The following is a 21483-nucleotide window of genomic DNA, read 5'->3' as shown; positions in this document are numbered from 1 at the left end:
TCTTTAGGTCTGAAGTGAGTTGTTTGTAGGCAGCATATAGATAGGTCTAGTTGTTTATCCATTCAGTTGCCCTGTGTTTTTTGATTGGAGCATTTAGTCCATTTACATTCGAAGTAATTATTGATAGGTATGTACATGTTGCCATTTTGTGAATTGTTTCTGGCTGTTCTCTTGCTCTTTTCTTTTTTGTAGTTTGATGGTTTTCTTTGGTATTATACTTGGATTCCTTTCTCTTTATTTTTGTGTATTTATTTATTTATTTATTTATTTATTTTAAAGGTTTTATTTATTTGACAGAGAGAGATCACAAGTGGGCAGAGAGGCAGGCAGAGAGAGGCAGGGGTGGGGTGGAGATTAGGCTCCCTGCTGAGTGGAGAGCCTGATGTGGGGCTCAATCCCAGGACCCAGAGATCATGATCTCAGCTGAAGGCAGAGGCTTAACTCACTGAGCTACCCAGGTGCCCCAATTTTTGTATATTTATTATAGGGTTTTAATTTGTGGTTACTATTGGGGTCAAATATAATGTCCTATGTGGATAGTAGGTTGAAAGTGGCTTAAATTTGAACACATTCCAAAAGCACTAAATTTTTACTCACTCCTCCACATTTTATGTTTATAATGTCATATTTTTATTTTTTTTATTTTGTGTATTCCTTGACTAAATTTTGTAGATGAAATTAATTTTACTACTTTTGTGTTTTAAACTCCATACTGACTTTATAAGTGATTGATCTATTATTTTCACCGTATGATTGATTTTACCTGTGAAATTTTTTGCTTTCATAATTTTCTTACTTCTGGTTATGGCTTTTTTTTTTTTAAAGAATTCCCTTTAATATCTCATGTAAGACTGGTTTAGTGGTGATGAATGCCCTTAACTTTTATATGTCTAAGGAATTCTTTATTTCTCTCTCAATTTTGAATGATAATACTGCTGGGTGCAGTATTTTAGATGTTGATTTTTTTCCTTTCCACACTTTGAATATATCATGCCACTGACTTTTGTCCTGCAATATTTCTGCTGAAAAATCAGCTGATAGCCTCATGGTGTTTCCATTGTATGTAACTCTTTTCTTTCCTCTCCTCTTGCTATTTTTAAAAATTCTCTGCTTATTATTATTTTTTGCCATTTTAATTATTATGTGTTTTGGTGTGGACATTGCTGAGTTAAGCTTGTTAGGGACTCTCTGTGTATCTTGGATTTGGATGTCTATTTTCTTCTCTGGATGAGGGAAATTTTCAGGTATTATTTCTTTTTTTTTTTAATTTTTATTTATTTATTTATTTGACAGAGAGAGAGAGAGAGATCACAAGTAGGCAGAGAGGGGGAAACAGGCTTCCTGCTGAGCAGAGAGCCTGATGCGGGGCTCAATCCCAGAACCCTGAGATCATGACCTAAGCTGAAGGCAGAGGCTTAATCCACTGAGCCATCCAGGTGCCCCCAGGTATTATTTCTTAATACAACTTTTCTGCTCCCTTCTTTCTCTCCTCCTCCCTCTGGGATTCATATAATATGAACATTGCTATGATGTTACAGATTTCCCTTAGTCTTTTTTTAAAATTATTCTTGTCCCCTTTCACTGTTCAGTTTAGTTGTTTTCCATTACCTTGTCTTTTAGACTGCTCATCCATTCTTCTACATCCTTGAATCTGCTGATTATTCCCTCTAGTGTATTTTTTTTTTTTGAGGGGGGAGGGACAGAGGGAGAGGTGGGGAGAAATAGAATCTTAAGCAGGGTCCATGGTCAATGTAGAGTCTGATATGGGGTTTTATTTCACAACCCTGAGATCATGACCTGAGCTGAAATCAAGAGTCAGGCACTTAACTAAGTCACCCAGATGCCCCTTCTCATGTATTTTTCATCTCAGGTATTGAGTTCTTTAGCTCTGACTGTTCCTTTTTATTTCAAAATCTATCTCTTTGTTGAAATAGTTACAGAATTCATTCACTCTACTTTCAAGTCCAGTGAGTGTCCTTATGACCATTACTTTGAATTCTTTTCAGTCATATTGCTATTTCTAATTAATTTATTTCTTTTGCTCTAATTTTGTCTTGTTCTTTCATATGGGACATATTTCTCTGTTTCCTCATTTTTCCTAACTCTGTGTTGTTTCTATGTATAGGTAGGTGAGCTATGTCTTCTGGTCTTGACAATAGTGGCCTTGTTTAGAAGATGTCCTGTTGTGCCTTGTAGCACAATCCCCACTGGTCAACAGAACCAAGTATTCCATGGGTGTCCTCATATGGACTGCATGCATTCTCCTACTGTGGCTGAGCCACAGTTGCCTTCAGCTCAGCTGGCTACAATGACTGGCTTTACCTTCTATGGGCATACCAGGCAGGGTTTTCTCCCCATGCTGTTGAGAGTCCCAGCTGTAACTGCTGTGGGTTCATGGGTAGGTGGGGCCAGCAGTCAGCCTCGCTGTGTATAATATACATTGTTGTGTGGGATTACCTCTCTTCTCCCCAGAGCAGAAGTCACTTTGGAGTGCCACTGGTCCTGACTGGTGCTGTATGTCATGTGTGGTAGGTAGGAGCCACTTTGGAGGAACACCTGCCGAGGTGTGTGTGTTGGTGGCATGGGTCTGTAGGGGAACATATGGGTGGAGCATGTAGTAGTGGCAAGGTAGGTGAAGAGTGTTAGCACTGGGTCCCACAAACATCTGACTATCTAGGCTTGCAGAGGGAAAGAGAAATGAATTCCCAGGGAAATCTCTGGCAGATACCTGTCCTTACAACACATGGTCTAAAATTAGTCAATAAATCTTCACATATATTTCAGGTGCTTTTCAAACTACTGCTTTAGGGCTACCTCTGGGCTAAGTTTTCCATTATGCTACCTCTTTAAGGTGAGGACTCAGTTTCTCATCACTCTCCTTCTCTCCCAGAGTTAAGCATTTGATTCTTAAAGCTCCCAGAATTAAGCCCTGGTGATTTTAAAAGCTCCTGGAGTTAAGACCCTCTGGTTTTCAAAGCCAGATGTTATGGGGACTTGTCTTCTCGCTGCAGATCCCCAGTGCTGGAGGTGCTTGGTATGGCATCTGTTCTTCTCATTCCTTTGTGCTTTGATATCCCTCCTGTTTGTAGTTAACTGTGCCAGGGATTTGGGTCCCAACTGTGTCTTCAGCTCTCCTCCCCTTTTCAATGTGGCCTTCTCTCTATGACCAGCTATGGAACACCTGTTCTGGCAGGCTTCAGATCATTTTCCAAGGTAGTTATGTAGATGTAGTTGTTATTGTGTTGTGTCCATGGGAGGACATGAGCACAGGATCCTCCTATTTCACTCTCTATACCATAGTCCCACTTCTTCCTTACGATTATGTTTTTATGTTCCTATAAGTTTACATATAAGTTTACATATTCAAACATACCAGTATTTTTCTACTATCCTGAATTTTATTTAGTAGCTCATAAGAAAGTGGGGAATTTTCTAGAATCCCCCCTATTTTTTGATCTCATAAGTAATGATGAAGATAAACAGAAAAAAGCAGTTGTCTTTGGGGATGAGGTCTTATTCTAGGTAAAAGTAGGTACTGGGAAAGCACTAGGTTAGAAGGAATGAAAAACAGAGTATGCTGGGCACCTGGGTGGCTCAGTGGGTTAAGTCTCTGCCTTCGGCTCAGGTCATGATCTCAGGGTCCTGGGATCCAGCCCTGCATCAGGCTCCCTGCTCGGTGGGGAGCCTGCTTCCCCCTTTCTCTCTCTGCCTGCCTCCCTGCCTACTTGTGATCTCTGCCCGTCAAATAAATAAATAAAATATTTAAAAACAAAACAAAAAAAACAGAGTATGCTCCTCCCAGGAATGTTTGTGACTTTCCTTGGTTCTTGGGAGGCAGCAGGCAACGGGGGCAAATGGGCAGGCTCTATCATCAGAAACACTTGGGCTTGAATCTTCATACTGCTTTTTGTCTGATGTGGGTTTTGAGGAAATTATTTCTTTATGAACCATGGTAAGATAATTTGGAAGCTGGAGCTAATATGGAGCTAGAACTAACCACTTCTCAGGCATGCAGGGAAATTAATTGAAATAATGTGTATAAATCACCAGACACAGACCAGGCATTACACTTCCTTGCCAAGCACTCACTTTCTTACATCAATCATATGCATTATCTGAGCAAATGTGATCTCAAAGATTATCTTAACTATTATATACCTCTAAAAATATTTTTAAGAAATATTTTCTTTTTAATATGACAGTGATATGCTGAACATGTAAATAAAGTTGATGTGTTTATTATGTCATTGTGAGTCTTTTATTGATAAATTATGAAGTTAGAATTATTTATCATTTCTAATTTTAGTTGAGACAATATAGTCATCGGATCTATGCTCCATCTCCTCTTTCCATTTTCCCTTTGCTATTCATTTGATATTTAGCTCAACTTTTAGAATATTCACAATGTATCAAATGCTCAGAGACTTTCCTATATCTAATCTAAGTATCAGTGTTCTGATTGTGTTACTTAATTGTTAAGGATTTTTGCTGACTTTTACTAAAAAGTAAACTAAAAAGTTTTACTTTTTACTAAAGTAGAAATCATAAAAAATAGAGAACGTTTGTGAAAGTCAAAGGCTGCATTTGCTCATACATCCAAAAAAGAAAAAAACAAAGAAAAACAAAACAAAACCAGAACATTGAATCATTTATGAATTAGAAGTATTCAAAATACAAAATAAATAAAATATTTAGAAGCTAATTCTTTGTAATCAATTCTAAATGTTTAGATGAAATAAAGAGGAAAAACACTGTTTCAGATGCTGACGAAGATTTTCAATTAATTTTTATTACTGCTGTGAAAAACACACACGTACAATGTATATTATCCACTCTTTGGGGCCATAAAGCTATGCTTTCTAATTAGATCTGTAAAATTTTGCTTGCTTAGAATCTATTTTGGCTCTAAAGCCACTGATCTATAGCAGCTGGAAGTTTCCAGTGCTCTGTGCTGTTGTTAGAACTACCAGTCTACTGCCCAGAACCAGGCCCTAGGGCATGTTCTCAATCTTTCCTGCTTTGATGGTTCTAGGTTGGATTATTTGAGGATTGTTGCAGAAAAATATAGGCAGCTTAGGAAGATCCAAATGCAGTATTTACTGAGCACCTACTTGATGAGTGCTTTACAGGAGGTAACTCCTTGAATGCTCACAAAGGTTATTTAAGTCAGGTACTTGCAGAATCTCCACTGATAGATAATGAAACTGGTGCAATTTTTGCAAGGTTGCACGTGCAGATAGATATGGAAATGAGATCTGACCTCAGGCAGTTTGGAACAAGTTCACATGTATAACTGCTGCCTTCTACAGACACAGGGTTGCTGCTTAACATCCCCCTACCCTTTATTGCCACTATACCTCAAAGGAGAAAATATATTCCTACATTGCAGAAGATGTTTTTTAAGTTTATACATGTGGAAAATAATCATAAGTGAGAAATGAGGGAGACATTCAGTAACTTGTAAATGAATACAGGGCCCTTCTTATATTCTCATTCATGCTTCTAAGCCTTTGCTCTCAGCCAACATTTCTCCAACCCAGAGCTTCTCCTTCTTTCCTTATCTGCTGAAGTTACAGGACCAATCTCACATTCCATATCCCTTCTGACAAACTTGTTTATGGGATTCTATGTAGTTTCTTCCATTTGTGGACATCCTTGACACTTGGAGTTTGTTTCATTTAGACACAGATGTAAGAAGGGCATTGAGCTTGGGGTTTGAAGAACTGTGTTTTAAGGTTCGGCTCAAGGACCTATTTGCTGGGTGACCTTCAGCAAACCACACTCTGAGACACATTTTTCTTGTCAGTGTTATCAGGAAAAGGTTTACCTATTTGTTTTTCTTTAAAAGATTTTATATATTGGGGTGCCTGGGTAGCTCAGTGGGTTAAAGCCTCTGACTTCGGCTCGGGTTGTGATCCTAGGGTCCTGGGATCAAGCTCCACATCGGGCTGTCTGCTCAGTGGGAAGCCTGCTTCCCCCTATCTCTCTGCCTGCCTCTCTGCCTATTTGTGAACTCTCTCTCTCCTGTCAAATAAATTTAAAAAAAAAAAAAACGCCTTATCCTTTCATTAAAAAAAAAAAAGATTTTATATATTTATTTGACAGAGAAAGACATATCAAAAGAGGGAACACAAGCAGGGGAAGTGAGAGAGGGAGAATGGGGTTTCCCGTCAAGCAGGGAGCCTGATGTCGGGCTCCATCCCAAGGACCCTGGGATCATGCCCTGAGTGGAAGGCAGACACTTAACGACTGAGCCACCCAGGCATCCCAAAGATTTACCTATCTAAAAGGCACACTTTATCTAAGGATTAACCAAGAATATGAATTTAAAAATGACTTATACATGACGGTATACTCCCAATATATACTGTGGTATAATTTCAACCTCTTTTTCTTAGCTCGCGAAACAAATGATAAACTTTTAAGGTGAGAATTTCCAATTTCAATACATTTATATTTTCTTTAACTTCAAGCTTAGTGTCTTGAGTATAGTGGATGCTCAATAAATGTTGCTGATTTGTGTGCAAGATGAGGGTGATTTTTTTCCCAGGAATTATTCTTTAGTTCTTTATGCACAGTATATCTACATTGGTGGATTTTTTCCCCCAAGTTAAACTTTTAATATGTATTTCTACTCTTTTCATTTTGCACTTCCTTTTTTTTTTTTTTTTAATTTTTTATTTTTGATAAACATATATTTTTATCCCCAGGGGTACAGGTCTGTGAATCACCAGGTTTACACACTTCACAGCACTCACCAAATCACATACCCTCCCCAATGTCCATAATCCCACCCCCTTCTCCCAAACCCCCTGTCCCCGGCAACCCTCAGTTTGTTTTGTGAGATTAAGAGTCACTTATGGTTTGTCTCCCTCCCAATCCCATCTTGTTTCATTTATTCTTCTTCTACCCACTTAAGCCTCCATGTTGTATCACCACTTCCTCATATCAGGGAGATCATATGATAGTTGTCTTTCTCTGCTTGACTTATTTCGCTAAGCATGATACGCTCTAGTTCCATCCACGTTGTTGCAAATGGCAAGATTTCATTTCTTTTGATGGCTGCATAGTATTCCATTGTGTATATATACCACATCTTCTTGATCCATTCATCTGTTGATGGACATCTAGGTTCTTTCCATAGTTTGGCTATTGTGGACATTGCTGCTATAAACATTCGGGTGCATGTGCCCCTTTGGATCACTACATTTGTATCTTTAGGGTAAATACCCAATAATGCAATTGCTGGGTCATAGGGCAGTTCTATTTTCAACATTTTGAGGAACCTCCATGCTGTTTTCCAGAGTGGCTGCACCAGCTTGCATTCCCACCAACAGTGTAGGAGGGTTCCCCTTTCTCCGCATCCTCGCCAGCATCTGTCATTTCCTCACTTGTTGATTTTAGCCATTCTGACTGGTGTGAGGTGATATCTCATTGTGGTTTTGATTTGTATTTCCCTGATGCCGAGTGATATGGAGCACTTTTTCATGTGTCTGTTCGCCATCTGGATGTCTTCTTTGCAGAAATGTCTGTTCATGTCCTCTGCCCATTTCTTGATTGGATTATTTGTTCTTTGGGTGTTGAGTTTGCTAAGTTCTTTATAGATTCTGGACACTAGTCCTTTATCTGATATGTCGTTTGCAAATATCTTCTCCATTCTGTCAGTTGTCTTTTGATTTTGTTAACTGTTTCCTTTGCTGTGCAAAAGCTTTTGATCTTGATGAAATCCCAGTAGTTCATTTTTTCCCTTGCTTCCCTTGCCTTTTGCGTTGTTCCTAGGAAGACGTTACTGCAGCAGAGGTCGAAGAGGTTGCTGCCCGTGTTCTCCTCAAGGATTTTGATGGATTCCTTTCGTACATTGAGGTCCTTCATCCATTTTGAGTCTATTTTTGTGTGTGGTGTAAGGGAATGGTCCAATTTCATTTTTCTGCATGTGGCTGTACAATTTTCCCAGCACCATTTATTGAAAAGGCTGTCTTTTTTCCATTGGACATTCTTTCCTGCTTTGTCGAAGATTAGTTGACCATAGATTTGAGAGTCTATTTCTGGGCTCTCTATTCTGTTCCATTGATCTATGTGTCTGTTTTTGTGCCAGTACCATGCTGTCTTGATGATGACAGCTTTGTAATAGAGCCTGAAGTCCGGAATTGTGATGCCACCAACGTTGGCTTTCTTTTTCAATATCCCTTTGGCTATTCGAGGTCTTTTCTGGTTCCATATAAATTTTAGCATTATTTGTTCCATTTCTTTGAAAAAGATGGATGGTACTTTGATAGGAATTGCATTAAATGTGTAGATTGCTTTAGGTAGCATAGACATTTTCACAATATTTATTCTTCCAATCCAGGAGCATGGAACATTTTTCCATTTCTTTGTGTCTTCCTCAATTTCTTTCATGAGTACTTTATAGTTTTCTGAGTATAGATTCTGTGCCTCTTTGGTTAGGTTTATTCCTAGGTATCTTATGGTTTTGGATGCAATTATAAATGGGATTGACTCCTTAATATCTCTTTCTTCTGTCTTGCTGTTGGTGTAGAGAAATGCAACTGATTTCTGTGCATTGATTTTATATCCTGACACTTTACTGAATTCCTGTATAAGTTCTAGCAGTTTTGGAGTGGAGTCTTTTGGGTTTTCCACATATAGTATCATATCATCTGCGAAGAGTGATAATTTGACTTCTTCTTTGCTGATTTGGATGCCTTTAATTTCCTTTTGTTGTCTGATTGCTGAGGCTAGGACCTCTAGTACGATGTTGAATAGCAGTGGTGATAATGGACCTCCCTGCCGTGTTCCTGACCTTAGCGGAAAAGCTTTCAGTTTTTCTCCATTGAGAATGATATTTGCGGTGGGTTTTTCATAGATGGCTTTGATGATATTGAGGTATGTGCCCTCTATCCCTACACTTTGAAGAGTTTTGATCAGGAAGGGATGTTGTACTTTGTCAAATGCTTTTTCAGCATCTATTGAGAGTATCATATGGTTCTTGTTCTTTCTTTTATTGATGTGTTGTATCACATTGACTGATTTGCGGATGTTGAACCAACCTTGCAGCCCTGGAATAAATCCCACTTGGTCGTGGTGAATAATCCTTTTAATGTACTGTTGAATCCTATTGGCTAGTATTTTGTTGAGTATTTTCGCATCTGTGTTCATCAAGGATATCGGTCTATAGCTCTCTTTTTTGGTGGGATCCTTGTCTGGTTTTGGGATCAAGGTGATGCTGGCCTCATAAAATGAGTTTGGAAGTTTTCCTTCCATTTCTATTTTTTGGAACAGTTTCAGGAGAATAGGAATTAGTTCTTCTTTAAATGTTTGGTAGAATTCCCCCGGGAAGCCGTCTGGCACTGGGCTTTTGTTTGTTTGGAGATTTTTAATGACTGTTTCAATCTCCTTACTGGTTATGGGTCTGTTCAGGCTTTCTATTTCTTCCTGGTTCAGTTGTGGTAGTTTATATGTTTCTAGGAATGCATCCATTTCTTCCAGATTGTCAAATTTATTGCCGTAGAGTTGCTCATAGTATGTTCTTATAATAGTTTGTATTTCTTTGGTGTTAGTTGTGATCTCTCCTCTTTCATTCATGATTTTATTTATTTGGGTCCTTTCTCTTTTCTTTTTGATAAGTCGAGCCAGGGGTTTATCAATTTTATTAATTCTTTCAAAGAACCAGCTCCTAGTTTCGTTGATTTGTTCTATTGTCTTTTTGGTTTCTATTTCATTGATTTCTGCTCTGATCTTTATGATTTCTCTTCTCCTGCTGGGCTTAGGGTTTCTTTCTTGTTCTTTCTCCATCTCTTTTAGGTGTAGGGTTAGGTTGTGTACCTGAGACCTTTCTTGTTTCTTGAGAAAGGCTTGTAGCGCTATATATTTTCCTCTCAGGACTGCCTTTGTTGTGTCCCACAGATTTTGAACTGTTGTATTTTCATTATCATTTGTTTCCATGATTTTTTTCAATTCTTCTTTAATTTCCCGGTTGACCCATTCATTCTTTAGAAGGATACTGTTTAGTCTCCATGTATTTGGGTTCTATCCAAACTTCCTTTTGTGGTTGAGTTCTAGCTTTAGAGCATTGTGGTCTGAAAATATGCAGGGAATGATCCCAATCTTTTGATACCGGTTGAGTCCTGATTTAGGACCGAGGATGTGATCTATTCTGGAGAATGTTCCATGTGCACTAGAGAAGAATGTGTATTCTGTTGCTTTGGGATGAAATATTCTGAATATATCTGTGATGTCCATCTGGTCCAGTGTGTCGTTTAAGGCCTTTATTTCCTTGCTGATCTTTTGCTTGGATGACCTGTCCATTTCAGTGAGGGGAGTGTTAAAGTCCCCTACTATTATTGTATTATTGTTGATGTGTTTCTTTGATTTTGTTATTAATTGGTTTATATAGTTGGCTGCTCCCACATTGGGGGCATAGATATTTAAAATTGTTAAATCTTCTTGTTGGACAGACCCTTTGAGTATGATATAGTGTCCTTCCTCATCTCTTATTATAGTCTTTGGCTTAAAATCTAATTGATCTGATATAAGGATTGCCACTCCTGCTTTCTTCTGATGTCCATTAGCATGGTAAATTCTTTTCCACCCCCTCACTTTAAATCTGGAGGTGTCTTCGGGCTTAAAATGTGTTTCTTGGAGGCAACATATAGATGGGTTTTGTTTTTTTATCCATTCTGATATCCTGTGTCTTTTGACAGGGGCATTTAGCCCATTAACATTCAGGGTAACTATTGAGAGATATGAATTTAGTGCCATTGTATTGCCTGTAAGGTGACTGTTACTGTATATGGTCTCTGTTCCTTTCTGATCTACCACTTGTAGGCTCTCTCTTTGCTTAGAGGACCCCTTTCAATATTTCCTGTAGAGCTGGTTTGGTATTTGCAAATTCTTTCAGTTGTTGTTTGTCCTGGAAGCTTTTCATCTCTCCTTCTATTTTCAATGATAGCCTAGCTGGATATAGTATTCTTGGCTGCATGTTTTTCTCGTTTAGTGCTCTGAAAATATCATGCCAGCTCTTTCTGGCCTGCCAGGTCTCTGTGGATAAGTCAGCTGCCAATCTAATATTTTTACCATTGTATGTTACAGACTTCTTTTCCCGGGCTGCTTTCAGGATTTTCTCTTTGTCATTGAGACTTGTAAATTTTACAATTAGGTGACGGGGTGTGGGCCTATTCTTATTGATTTTGAGGGGCATTCTCTGAACCTCCTGTATTTTGATGCTCGTTCCCTTTGCCATATTGGGGAAATTCTCCCCAATAATGCTCTCCAGTATACCTTCTGCTCCCCTCTCACTTTCTTCTTCTTCTGGAATCCCAATTATTCTAATGTTGTTTCGTCTTATGGTGTCACTTATCTCTCGAATTCTCCCCTCGTGGTCCAGTAGCTGTTTGTCCCTCTTTTGCTCAGCTTCTTTATTCTCTGTCATTTGGTCTTCTATATCACTAATTCTTTCTTCTGCCTCATTTATCCTAGCAGTTAGAGCCTCCATTTTTTATTGCACCTCATTAATAGCTTTTTTGATTTCACCTTGGTTAGATTTTAGTTCTTTTATTTCTCCAGGAAGGGCTTTTATATCTCTCGAGAGGGTTTCTCTAATATCTTCCATGCCTTTTTCGAGCCCGGCTAGAACCTTGAGAATTGTCATTCTGAACTCTAGATCTGACATATTACCAATGTCTGTATTGATTAGGTCCCTAGCCTTCGGTACTGCCTCTTGTTCTTTTTTTTGTGTTGAATTTTTACGTCTTGTCATTTTGTCCAGATAAGACTAAATGAAGGGGCAAGTAAAATACTAAAAGGGTTGCAACAACCCCAGGAAAATATGCTTTAACCAAATTAGAAGAGATCCAAAATCGTGAGTGGGGAGAAAGGGGATAAAAAGAGGTTCAAAAAGGAAGAAAGAAAAAAAAAAAAAAAGAAAAGAAAAGAAAAAAGAAAAGAAAAGAATTTTTAAAAAAAGAATACACCTAAGAAAAATGTAAAAAAGAAAAAATATATATATTAGATAAACTAGTATAAAATCGTTAAAAAAGAAAAAGGTAACAGTTAAAAAAAAATTTTACCCGAAGGCGAGAAAAAAAAAAAATGAAAAAGAAAAAATTAAATTAACTGCAAGACTGAAAAAAATCACAGGAAAAAAGCCATGAGTTCTGTGCTTGGCTTTCTCCTCCTCTGGAATTCTGCTGCTCTCCTTGGTATTGAAACTGCACTCCTTGGTAGGTGAACTTGGTCTTGGCTGGATTTCTTGTTGATCTTCTGGGGGAGGGGCCTGTTGTAGTGATTCTCAAGTGTCTTTGCCCCAGGCGGAATTACACCGCCCTTACCCGGGGCCGGGGTGAGTAATCCGCTCGGGTTTGCTTTCAGGAGCTTTTGTTCCCTGAGCGCTTTCCGTAGAGTTCCAGAGGACGGGAATACAAATGGCGGCCTCCTGGTCTCCGGCCCGGAGGAGCCGAGAGCCCAGGGCCGCACTCCTCAGTGCGCGCTCAGAGAACCGCGCCCAGTTACTCCCGTCTGCCTGACCTCCGGCCGCGCTCCGAGCTCACCGAGCCTGCGACCGGTTCAAGGTCACCCCGAGCTGCGAGCTTACTGTCGGCTCTGTCTCTGTAGCCGGCTTTCCCGTTCCAATACCCGCAAGCTCTGCGACACTCAGACACCCCCGATCCTTCTGTGACCCTGCGGGACCTGAGGCCACGCTGACCCCGCGTGGGCTTCGCCCCGGTTTAGCCTCTGGAGCGATGTCCCTCAGCGGAACAGACTTTTAAAAGTCCTGATTTTGTGCGCGGTTGCTCCGCTGCTTGCCGGGAGCCGGCCCCTCCCCCCGGGGTCTATCTTCCCGTCGCTTTGGATTCACTTCTCCGCCAGTCCTACCTTTCAGAAAGTGGTTGTTTTTCTGTTTCCAGAATTGCTGTTTTTCTTCTTTCGATCTGCCGATGGATTTTCAGGTGTTTGCAATCTTTAGATAAGGTATCTCGCTGATCTCCGGCTAGCTGAAGCAGTCTCAGCTTGCTACTTCTCCGCCATCTTGACTCCTCCGCCTTCATTTTGCACTTCCTTTCTAGGAATATATTTTTTTCAAATGGAAGAGGTATGTGTATGCAAATTTCTCTGTTATTTGCAAAGTTGAAGATGTGACCAGAGGGAAAAGGATAGGATAGCTATAGGGGAAAAAAAAAATTCAAGATTCATTTCATATTTTCGTGGTTGAGAAGCAGCAAAAGAAGAGAAATATTAAAGCTGAAAATTGTATTGATAGAGGTGGGTGAGATGGTAGTGACCATAGCTACCAAAATTCTTTATTTTCTGAGCAAAAAGGTATATTATAGGTGTTTCAGGACCTTTTATTTAGTTGAAATGTTGATTTCATGGACCTCTGTGGGGAGTTTATTTAATCCTGCCTATAGGATGAAGCCAACATATGGCTAGCTTCTCCTCCACAGTCTGGGGCAGATCACTTTCCCTATCTTGTTTTTGCAAAGCAAGGGGGGCATTTGGATCATATTCCCAAATACTGGCTGTGCTTTGTGAGCTGTCTTAGAAGCTATTGCTAAGGTGTTTCCCATCCTTTCAATTCCCAGCTGCCACCTGGGTTCCTGTGAGACATCCCAGAGCAACAGAAGGATGGGCTGATGGGCGGGCAGCTAGATTAAGGCTCAGCCTCACCACCTGGCTCCATAACCTGCTCCATCTGTCAGTCGTTCCGGGTGGCTGAAGAGTCCAGCAGTTCAAAGCACTACTTCAGGCTGCTTCTGAGCATTTCTTTACTCTCCAAGGACCTGATATTTGGGCCAGGGTAAAGGGAATGGATCCAAGTGCTCCTTGCCCTAGCAGTCTAGGGTGTATGGCATTGGCAGCCACAAGGTTCCATGCTGTTCTGCTCCTTAGGAATTTGAATAAGAATTGTGCTTAGTTCTGCGCATTTGCCATCTTTTTTCATGTTCCATCTGTGTGAAGTTTGGGATGATGTTTATAAATTTAAGACGCAGTCAGGCATGAAGTTGCACAGATAAGAAAGCTAAGTGTGTATCTAGTAAATCTGGCAAGAAGAAAACATTATCAGTATGGGAGGATGATTAGCATAGCAGATCCTGGGGGGTCCCTTTCTGGAGGATTGTGAAATAGGAATTGACTCTTAATCCACCCACTGTCAAGCCCATCTTGGACAATAAAGTTTTAAAGATTAAGATTACTGATTCATGTTGTAGCTGCATAACTCAGAGGAGCAAATGAGGTCTTTATATTAATTTTCAATTGGACAAACTACCACAAACTTATCTACTTAAAACAACACAATTTATGATCTCACAAGTCCATGGCTTAGGCACCTAGGCTCAGCTTAGTGGGGTCCTAAGTTTAAGGTCTCACCAGGGTGCTGGTGTTAGCTGGACTGGGTTTTCATCCAAAGTCTCAATTAGGGAAGGATCTGCTTTTGTGTTGCACTTATGTTGTTGGCAGAACTTCTTGATGTCTGGCAGCCAGAGACTTGTCCCAGCCCCTGGAGCCACCAGCAGTTCCTTGCCACTTGATCTTCCCCATAGGCGCTCTCATAACAAAACTGAAAGGGAGAAAGAGTGAATTCAGCAATATGGCAGAGTTTTATATAATGCATGGTCATGGGAGTGACATTCTATCCCCTTTTTCATATTTTACTAATCATATTAAGTCTTGCCCGTAGTCAAGGGGAGAGGATTCCACAAAGAGGGGAACACACAGGGCATGGTGATCATGGAGTTTTCCTTAGGGTCTGTGCTCACAATCCCTGTTGCAGAATCCATTCACACATGCGCCAGTTAGTTCTGCTTTGTTTATATACAGAAATTAGGCTTTGGTTACAAGGCAATCCTGGTATTAATGTGCAATTAGATGTGGCCATGAAACCAAGTTCTGGCTTATGGAATCTGAACAGCATTGATGTTTATCTCTTGCCAGCCTGGCGTTTAAGTATCTCTACTATAAAGTCTTTCTACACTATTCCTGAATAGAGAGAACTGTAAGAAATTATGAGAAAGCAGAGACACAGAAGATGTAGAGAGGCCCATTAAAGACTGTACTGAACAGAGCAGTACCTTGTCTATCTACATTGGACAGTGACTTGATCAAATAATGAGCTATTGTTGTTAAATAAGTGACTAAAAAAAATTCCAGTTTTCATGCCTTACATGGTTGTGTTTTACATGTTCTGTTTTAAAGGTTTCTGGGAAGATCCTCATCTCAAAAATGTTCTAATAGAAATGCCTAAAATTTCATCATTATGCATTCATTTCTCAAGTATGATCCATTAACTTTTCCATACATCTTTCAGAACAAAAATACTGTATAAAGAAGGAATAGATATATCTTTAAGTATCAGTATGTCTGACAAAGCAAAATGAGATAATAATATCTGAAAGAAAGAAGAGATAAAAGAGAAACAGAAGAGGGATAGATATGAATTTATTTTAGAAATGCTTGTATGCATTTTACAAATGTACTGTGCTAGGCTTGGAATATAAAGAATCTTGTTGCCTCAGGGTGTCATCCTTCTAATATTTCAGAAATGAACTTGCACCTTACATGATGTTTTCAGTCAGGTAGTCATGTTTCTTTATTCTCCCACAAACTATTAAGTCAATGTGTCTTTTCATTCATACTACCTTAGAATCAAGATAATATGCCATGGTCTGAAGCTTTTCATATGCTATTTCAGTTATTCCTGTCACTGACACTGTGCTAAGATATTATTAACCCCATTTAGCTCTTACTCACCCTTCAACACTCAGTTTAATTATCTGGAAAATTTATCTTATCGCCCACATTAGATCTTCTTTCCTTATTAATGACTCTTTTTTTTTTTAAGATTTTATTTATTTATTTGACAGACAGAGATCACAAGTAGGCAGAGAGGCAGTCAGAGAGAGAGGAGGAAGCAGGCTCCCTGCCAAGAGGAGAGCCCGATGTGGGGCTTGATCCCAGGACCCTGGGATCATGACCTGAGCGGAAGGCAGAGGCTTTAACTCACTGAGCCTCCCAGGCGCCCCTTTATTAATGACTCTTACAGTGGTATGTGACTCATTTCTTTAGGACTTCAAAAAGTTGTATTAGATTTGTAGGATTATTCAGTTTACTTTTGTTTTCCTCACTATACTGCAAGATCCATAAGTACAAAGACTGTGGCTGTTTTTTCTCCCTTTTGTAATTCATTACACACAGAGTACTGTTGTCTTATAGTCCATATTTGTTGAATAGATGAATAAATGTGTATTTGAATGATCAATTTTCTAATACTGGGAAAAGGAAGATTGTTCCTCCATGACCCCTGAATCAGTTTCCCTCGCTACCACTTGATTGTGCTTCTTTGTCCTGTAGATCACTGTCTACCAACTCAAAGCATGGTGTGAACCACCCCAACACCATGAAGCTCTATGGAGACACTCATAGAAGGAGAACATGCTTCCGTTCAGCTACCCATCCCTTTAATCACTGTTATATCTCCTGTAGACAAGATAGGTTTTAGAGTCGGTCTGGAGAGTCAGAAGGCATTTTCATACCAGCACCAACACAAACAAACTAGGATTGACTAACAACTCAGGTCTTAAAATTTTATCACCATTCTTAATTTTCCCTGGTCATCTTTTCCCATTAGTGCCAACCTCCTGAAAAGTCACCTTGCCTCTTCTCTATATACTACAACCCTGTCTTGTTTATTTCTCTGGCCTATCAACATACCTATCTCTTTATTTTTATTTATTTAAAAAAAGATTTTACTTATTTTTATTTGGGAGAGATAGAGTGAGTGAGAGAAAGAGCATAAGAGCGTGGAAGGTCAGAGGGAGAAGCAGACTCCCCATGGAGCTGAGAGCCTGATGCAGGAGTTGATCCAGGGACTCTGGGATCTTGACCTGAGTGGATGGCAGCTGCCTAAACAACTGAGCCACCCATGTGCCCATACCTATCTCTTTGTTGCTTCATTTCATTCTGTTTCCAGGTCTTAAGTCCTCCTTTGCTTTGCCTCCTGCTTCCTAGTGAGATAATTTTTTAAGAAAACTCTGTTGCCTACCAAGAGGACTCTTGTGCTGGTAATACATTAATTGTCTCCTCACACACATGCTTTCTCTCTTTCTGCTCCACCAGAACACTCACAGATTGCACCTCCAGTGCCTGAGTGTGCTCCTCACATGGTCTATAACCATTTGTGCCAGAATCACTTGAGAGCATTACAGATACAAAGTCCTGGGCTCCATGGCATTACCGCTGACTCCACATCTGGAAATGATCTTGGGTTTTTCCTTTTGAAGAAGGCCTCTGGTGATGATTACACACAGTGAAGTTTGAATTAAACAAACAAACAGACTGGCTGGAGAGTGCTGACTTGCACTCACTCTGCTGAGATCTGCGGTCAGTCCCATGACTGTATCTAGCTTGTAATATTTTATTGATGATGTTCGTATCCATGTATGTGAGAGATTATGGTCTGTAGTTTTCCTTTTCCTTAATGTGTTTGTCTGTTTTGGTATTGGAGTGATGCTGGCACCACTGAATGAGTCAGGAAGTACTCCCTGTCCCTATTTTATGAGTTCATTGTGGAGAATTGGTGTGTAATTTCTTACTTAAATATTCAGTAGGATTCACCAGTGAATGGAAAGGTGGTTGATCGTTGATTCAATTTCTTTAACATGTCTTATGCATTTTTCCTAGAAGCCAGACTTTGAGTAATAGGAACTGAGATGAACAGTCCTTTTGTCTGAGGGTTTTACATCAGTCCGCATAGGACTTGGCTGTTTCAGGTCTGCTGTAGCTACAAGCTCCTGAGTCTTCGGGTTCCTCTAGTATCTTTTTTTCTTTGTTTCTCCTACTATCTCAGTGTATGCTGAAGGACTTTTCTTTAAATAGAGTCTATGCCTTGTAGCTTTTCCAGCTGTTATCAGCTGTTACTGTGTTGGAGTTCTATTAATGTGGTGGTAAGGTCTGGGGGGAGGGAAGCATTCCATAACTTGTGATTGAATCTCAGTTTTCCGGTGGGTCTATATCTTCCAGGCTTTGATCTTTACAAGTGTTTCTTAGCCTCCCCACCTCCTTCCAGGCTTATCTGAGACAAGAAGGCTGGAGGTGGCTAGAATAGGGTAAATATCCTAGGTGGGATAAATTGCAGAGTAGGCCTCCCTTATGGAGAATTATCTTGGTATGTTTCAGAATGGTTACTTTTCCCTTTCTCTTTTCAGAGCCAAGAGGGGACTTTTTTTTTTTTTTTTTTTTTTGCTCTTTCGTGGAAGAATGTAGTAGGTAACCTACCTCTTTGCAAGAGGTAAAACCAATGAAAGTGTGGTCCCCAGGAGTTTCTGGCTTTTATGCTAGTCCACATTCAGCCACCAGCAATTTGTCAAAATTACCATTTAGTTGTTCCTACCAGTTTATGGCTCCATGACTTAGGGTAAGCCGATTTCAGCTATGTGTCTCCATTAGCCTGTGTCTGATTTTGGAGTAGCAATTTGTTCTCTGATCTCAAGTCTCTGATAGATCCAGTGATTTCAGTTTGTCCAACTTCTCTTGTAAAGTTGGGAGTACTAACTTTTAAGCTCTTTGTATATGGGAAGATGCTCCTATGTTTTTATATTTATTTGCCAATCAGATTCCATTTTATACCATAAGTTCTTACTTTTACTTCTTGAAAAAAAAAAAGGCTTGCAGCAAATAAATATGCTAAATAATGTACATAATAATAGAAATTTAAATTAAAATTTTAATTGTATAAATCCATTAATGGAAGCGTACTTAAGTAAATCATGGATTACTCAAAATAATGCCATGCAGCTGTGAAAATATGAGACAGATTTGTATGTTGATATGGAAAGATCACAAAGTGCATAGTTAAGTAAAAAAACGTACTAGAAGATCTGGTAGTATAATTTGCTCCTGCTTGTGTATTATGAAGGGAAATGTATGCATATGTCATTAGAGTAGAATGAACCTTGTCTGAAAGAATAAGCAAATAGTAATGTGAGTTGCTTTTCAAAGAAAACTGAGGAAATAAGAATTTAAATTTGGATGAAGACCTGCTTTTCACAGTATAAAGTTTTGTGTCCTTTGATTTTAATACACTGCTTTTAAAAATACAGTTAACAAAAATTAACAGAAACCAACTTGCCTAAAATTCCTCTAACATTCTTGTATGGTATGTTCATTTGGTTAAGAGATAAAATAAGGAAACCTTCTTTCTATGAAGGAGAAAATGTTTCTAAAGTGATCAGAGAGAACATGACCAGTGTTTGTAAATAAAGAGAGCAATACATAGGTAGTGAGACATTCAAACATAGATACTGAGAAATTTTAAATTTTATGTTTCTGTTTTACTAGAAAACATAAAAGAGTAATGCTTGCCAAAACAAAATTGATTATAGCAGTTGTAGATAAAAGCTAACTTGACCAGCGTAGGTGTTAGATGACAAATATAATTAATTAGGAGGCCTTGTCTTCCAGTGAAGTGCTTATTAGCTCGTACTACATTGTAGTTGCCAGTTCTCATTGTCTGACTGCAACAGTTTATCCCTTCCATTTTTTTTTCCTTTTAGATTTTATTTACTTATTTGAAAGAGAGAGCAATTATTTGCTCTCTCTTATGAGAGAACATGAGAGTGGAAAAGGTCAGAGGGAGAAGCAGACTTCCCAAGGAGCTGGGAGCCCGATGAGGAACTCGATCCCTGGACCCTGGGATCATGACCTGAACCAAAGGCATTCACTTAACCAACTGAGCCACCCACACACCCAATCCCTTCCATTTTTCAAAATGCTTCTTGAACTTCATTCTTTACTGACATCAGAGACAATATATGGTATTCTTGTTTTCAAAATACATCCATAATAACACTATCAAAACCTTAAAGGAAGCTTTAGAAATATCCTAAATCATACATGAATAGTCAAAACCTACAACTTTGTAGCCAACCGCATCCAAATCTCTCCATATATAATCCCTCCTAAATATGAAGTTCAATGAGAAGTGTAACAAAACCGCACATGACTCATGGTTTTAGCCTTACACTACAAAGAGACATACTATCCTATGAACTTCAGATAACCTGTGGAAAACTAAATTCCAAATTGCAACAGAGATGCACTGACCCTTTGAGCCTATGAGGGAAAAGTAGGAAATGGGAAGCCTTAAGAAATTGCATCTGAAGTTGGAGAAGAGAGAGGATTTAGATGAAACACTGACAAAAATCATTCCCAGAGAGAAAATTTTGATACTGAATGACAAAATGTATGTGGTACTAAAGATGTCCATGAATCACCAGGAATCTGAATATGCTACTTTTCTTGACAGGAGGGATTTTGCAGATGTGATTAAAGGTAAGGAACGTGGATCGGGATGTTGTCCTGGATTATCTGCCTGGGCCCAATGTGATCACAGGCCTGATGTAATCACTTCCTTAAAAGTGAAGAAACTTTTCTGGCTGATGTTTTATATATGGAGAGAGAGTCATGGGCAGAAAAAGGAAAAGAGGTGTGATGTTGTTGGCTTTGAAAATGGAGGAAGAGAGTCATGCATGATCAAAGGAATTTAGGAGACATTTAAGAAACTGAAAAAGCATAGAACAGATATTTCCCCTAGAGCCTCCAGAAGGAGTACCATCTTCCCTATACCTCAATTTTAGCCTGGTGAAGGTCAGTTTTGGACTTCTGGTTTCCAGAAGTGTAAAATAATAACTTAATTAAGAGTACTGATGAAGATGCGGGAAACAAGGCACTTGTCTGCATTGTTGGGGGGAATGCAAACTGGTAAACCCTTATGGACGGAATTTGGCAAAATTTAAGAAAAGGATATGCTCCATTTACATTGTTTTGACCAAGCAACACAGTTTCTAGGAGTTTAACCTCAACCTATATCTCCAGCAATGTAAAAATACATTTACACAAGGATATTTACTACAGTACTTTTCTATTGGAACATCCTGAATGGCCATATATGGAAGGTAGTTGAGCAGGCTGTAGTGTGTCTGTACAATAGGAAACTCTGCAGCAGATGAAGAGCTCTGTGACTGGACATAGAGTGATTCCAGGAAACATGTCCAGAAAAGCACCCATAGGGCATTAACTTTTGGTTAAGCAAAAAGTGAAAATATAAGATTTTACTTGTGCCTGTGTATTTTAGAAGAAAATGCATAGGAAGGATAATTAGAAAATAGCCAGACTGGCAGCACACCGGGGAGGAAGGGAGTGAAGTGGAAGGGACTGTGTGGTGATGGCACTTTCCTAAGTGTGCCCTTTAGAGAGTTTTGACTTCTTAGAGCCATAACAATGTTGTACACACTCAAGAGAACCATAAATTAAAAAAAATAATAATAACCAAAAGAATTGAATATAACTATACTTCAAATGAGTAATAGTGTCACACTGTATGGAGAGGAAGTTTACTTAATCTGAGTAGCTTTCGAAGTCAGTAATCTGACTCGATGCCCGCAGATTAAAAATGTTGAAAAAGCTATAAATATTGTTACCAGTGCTACAATA

Source organism: Mustela putorius, unplaced genomic scaffold (genome assembly GCF_011764305.1).
Source record: "Mustela putorius furo isolate JIRA1106 unplaced genomic scaffold, ASM1176430v1.1 tig00003937_pilon_pilon_pilon, whole genome shotgun sequence".
Classification (NCBI taxonomy): Eukaryota; Metazoa; Chordata; class Mammalia; order Carnivora; family Mustelidae; genus Mustela; species Mustela putorius.
The sequence above is the reverse complement of the archived record's forward strand: the minus strand, read 5'-3'. Positions refer to the sequence as shown.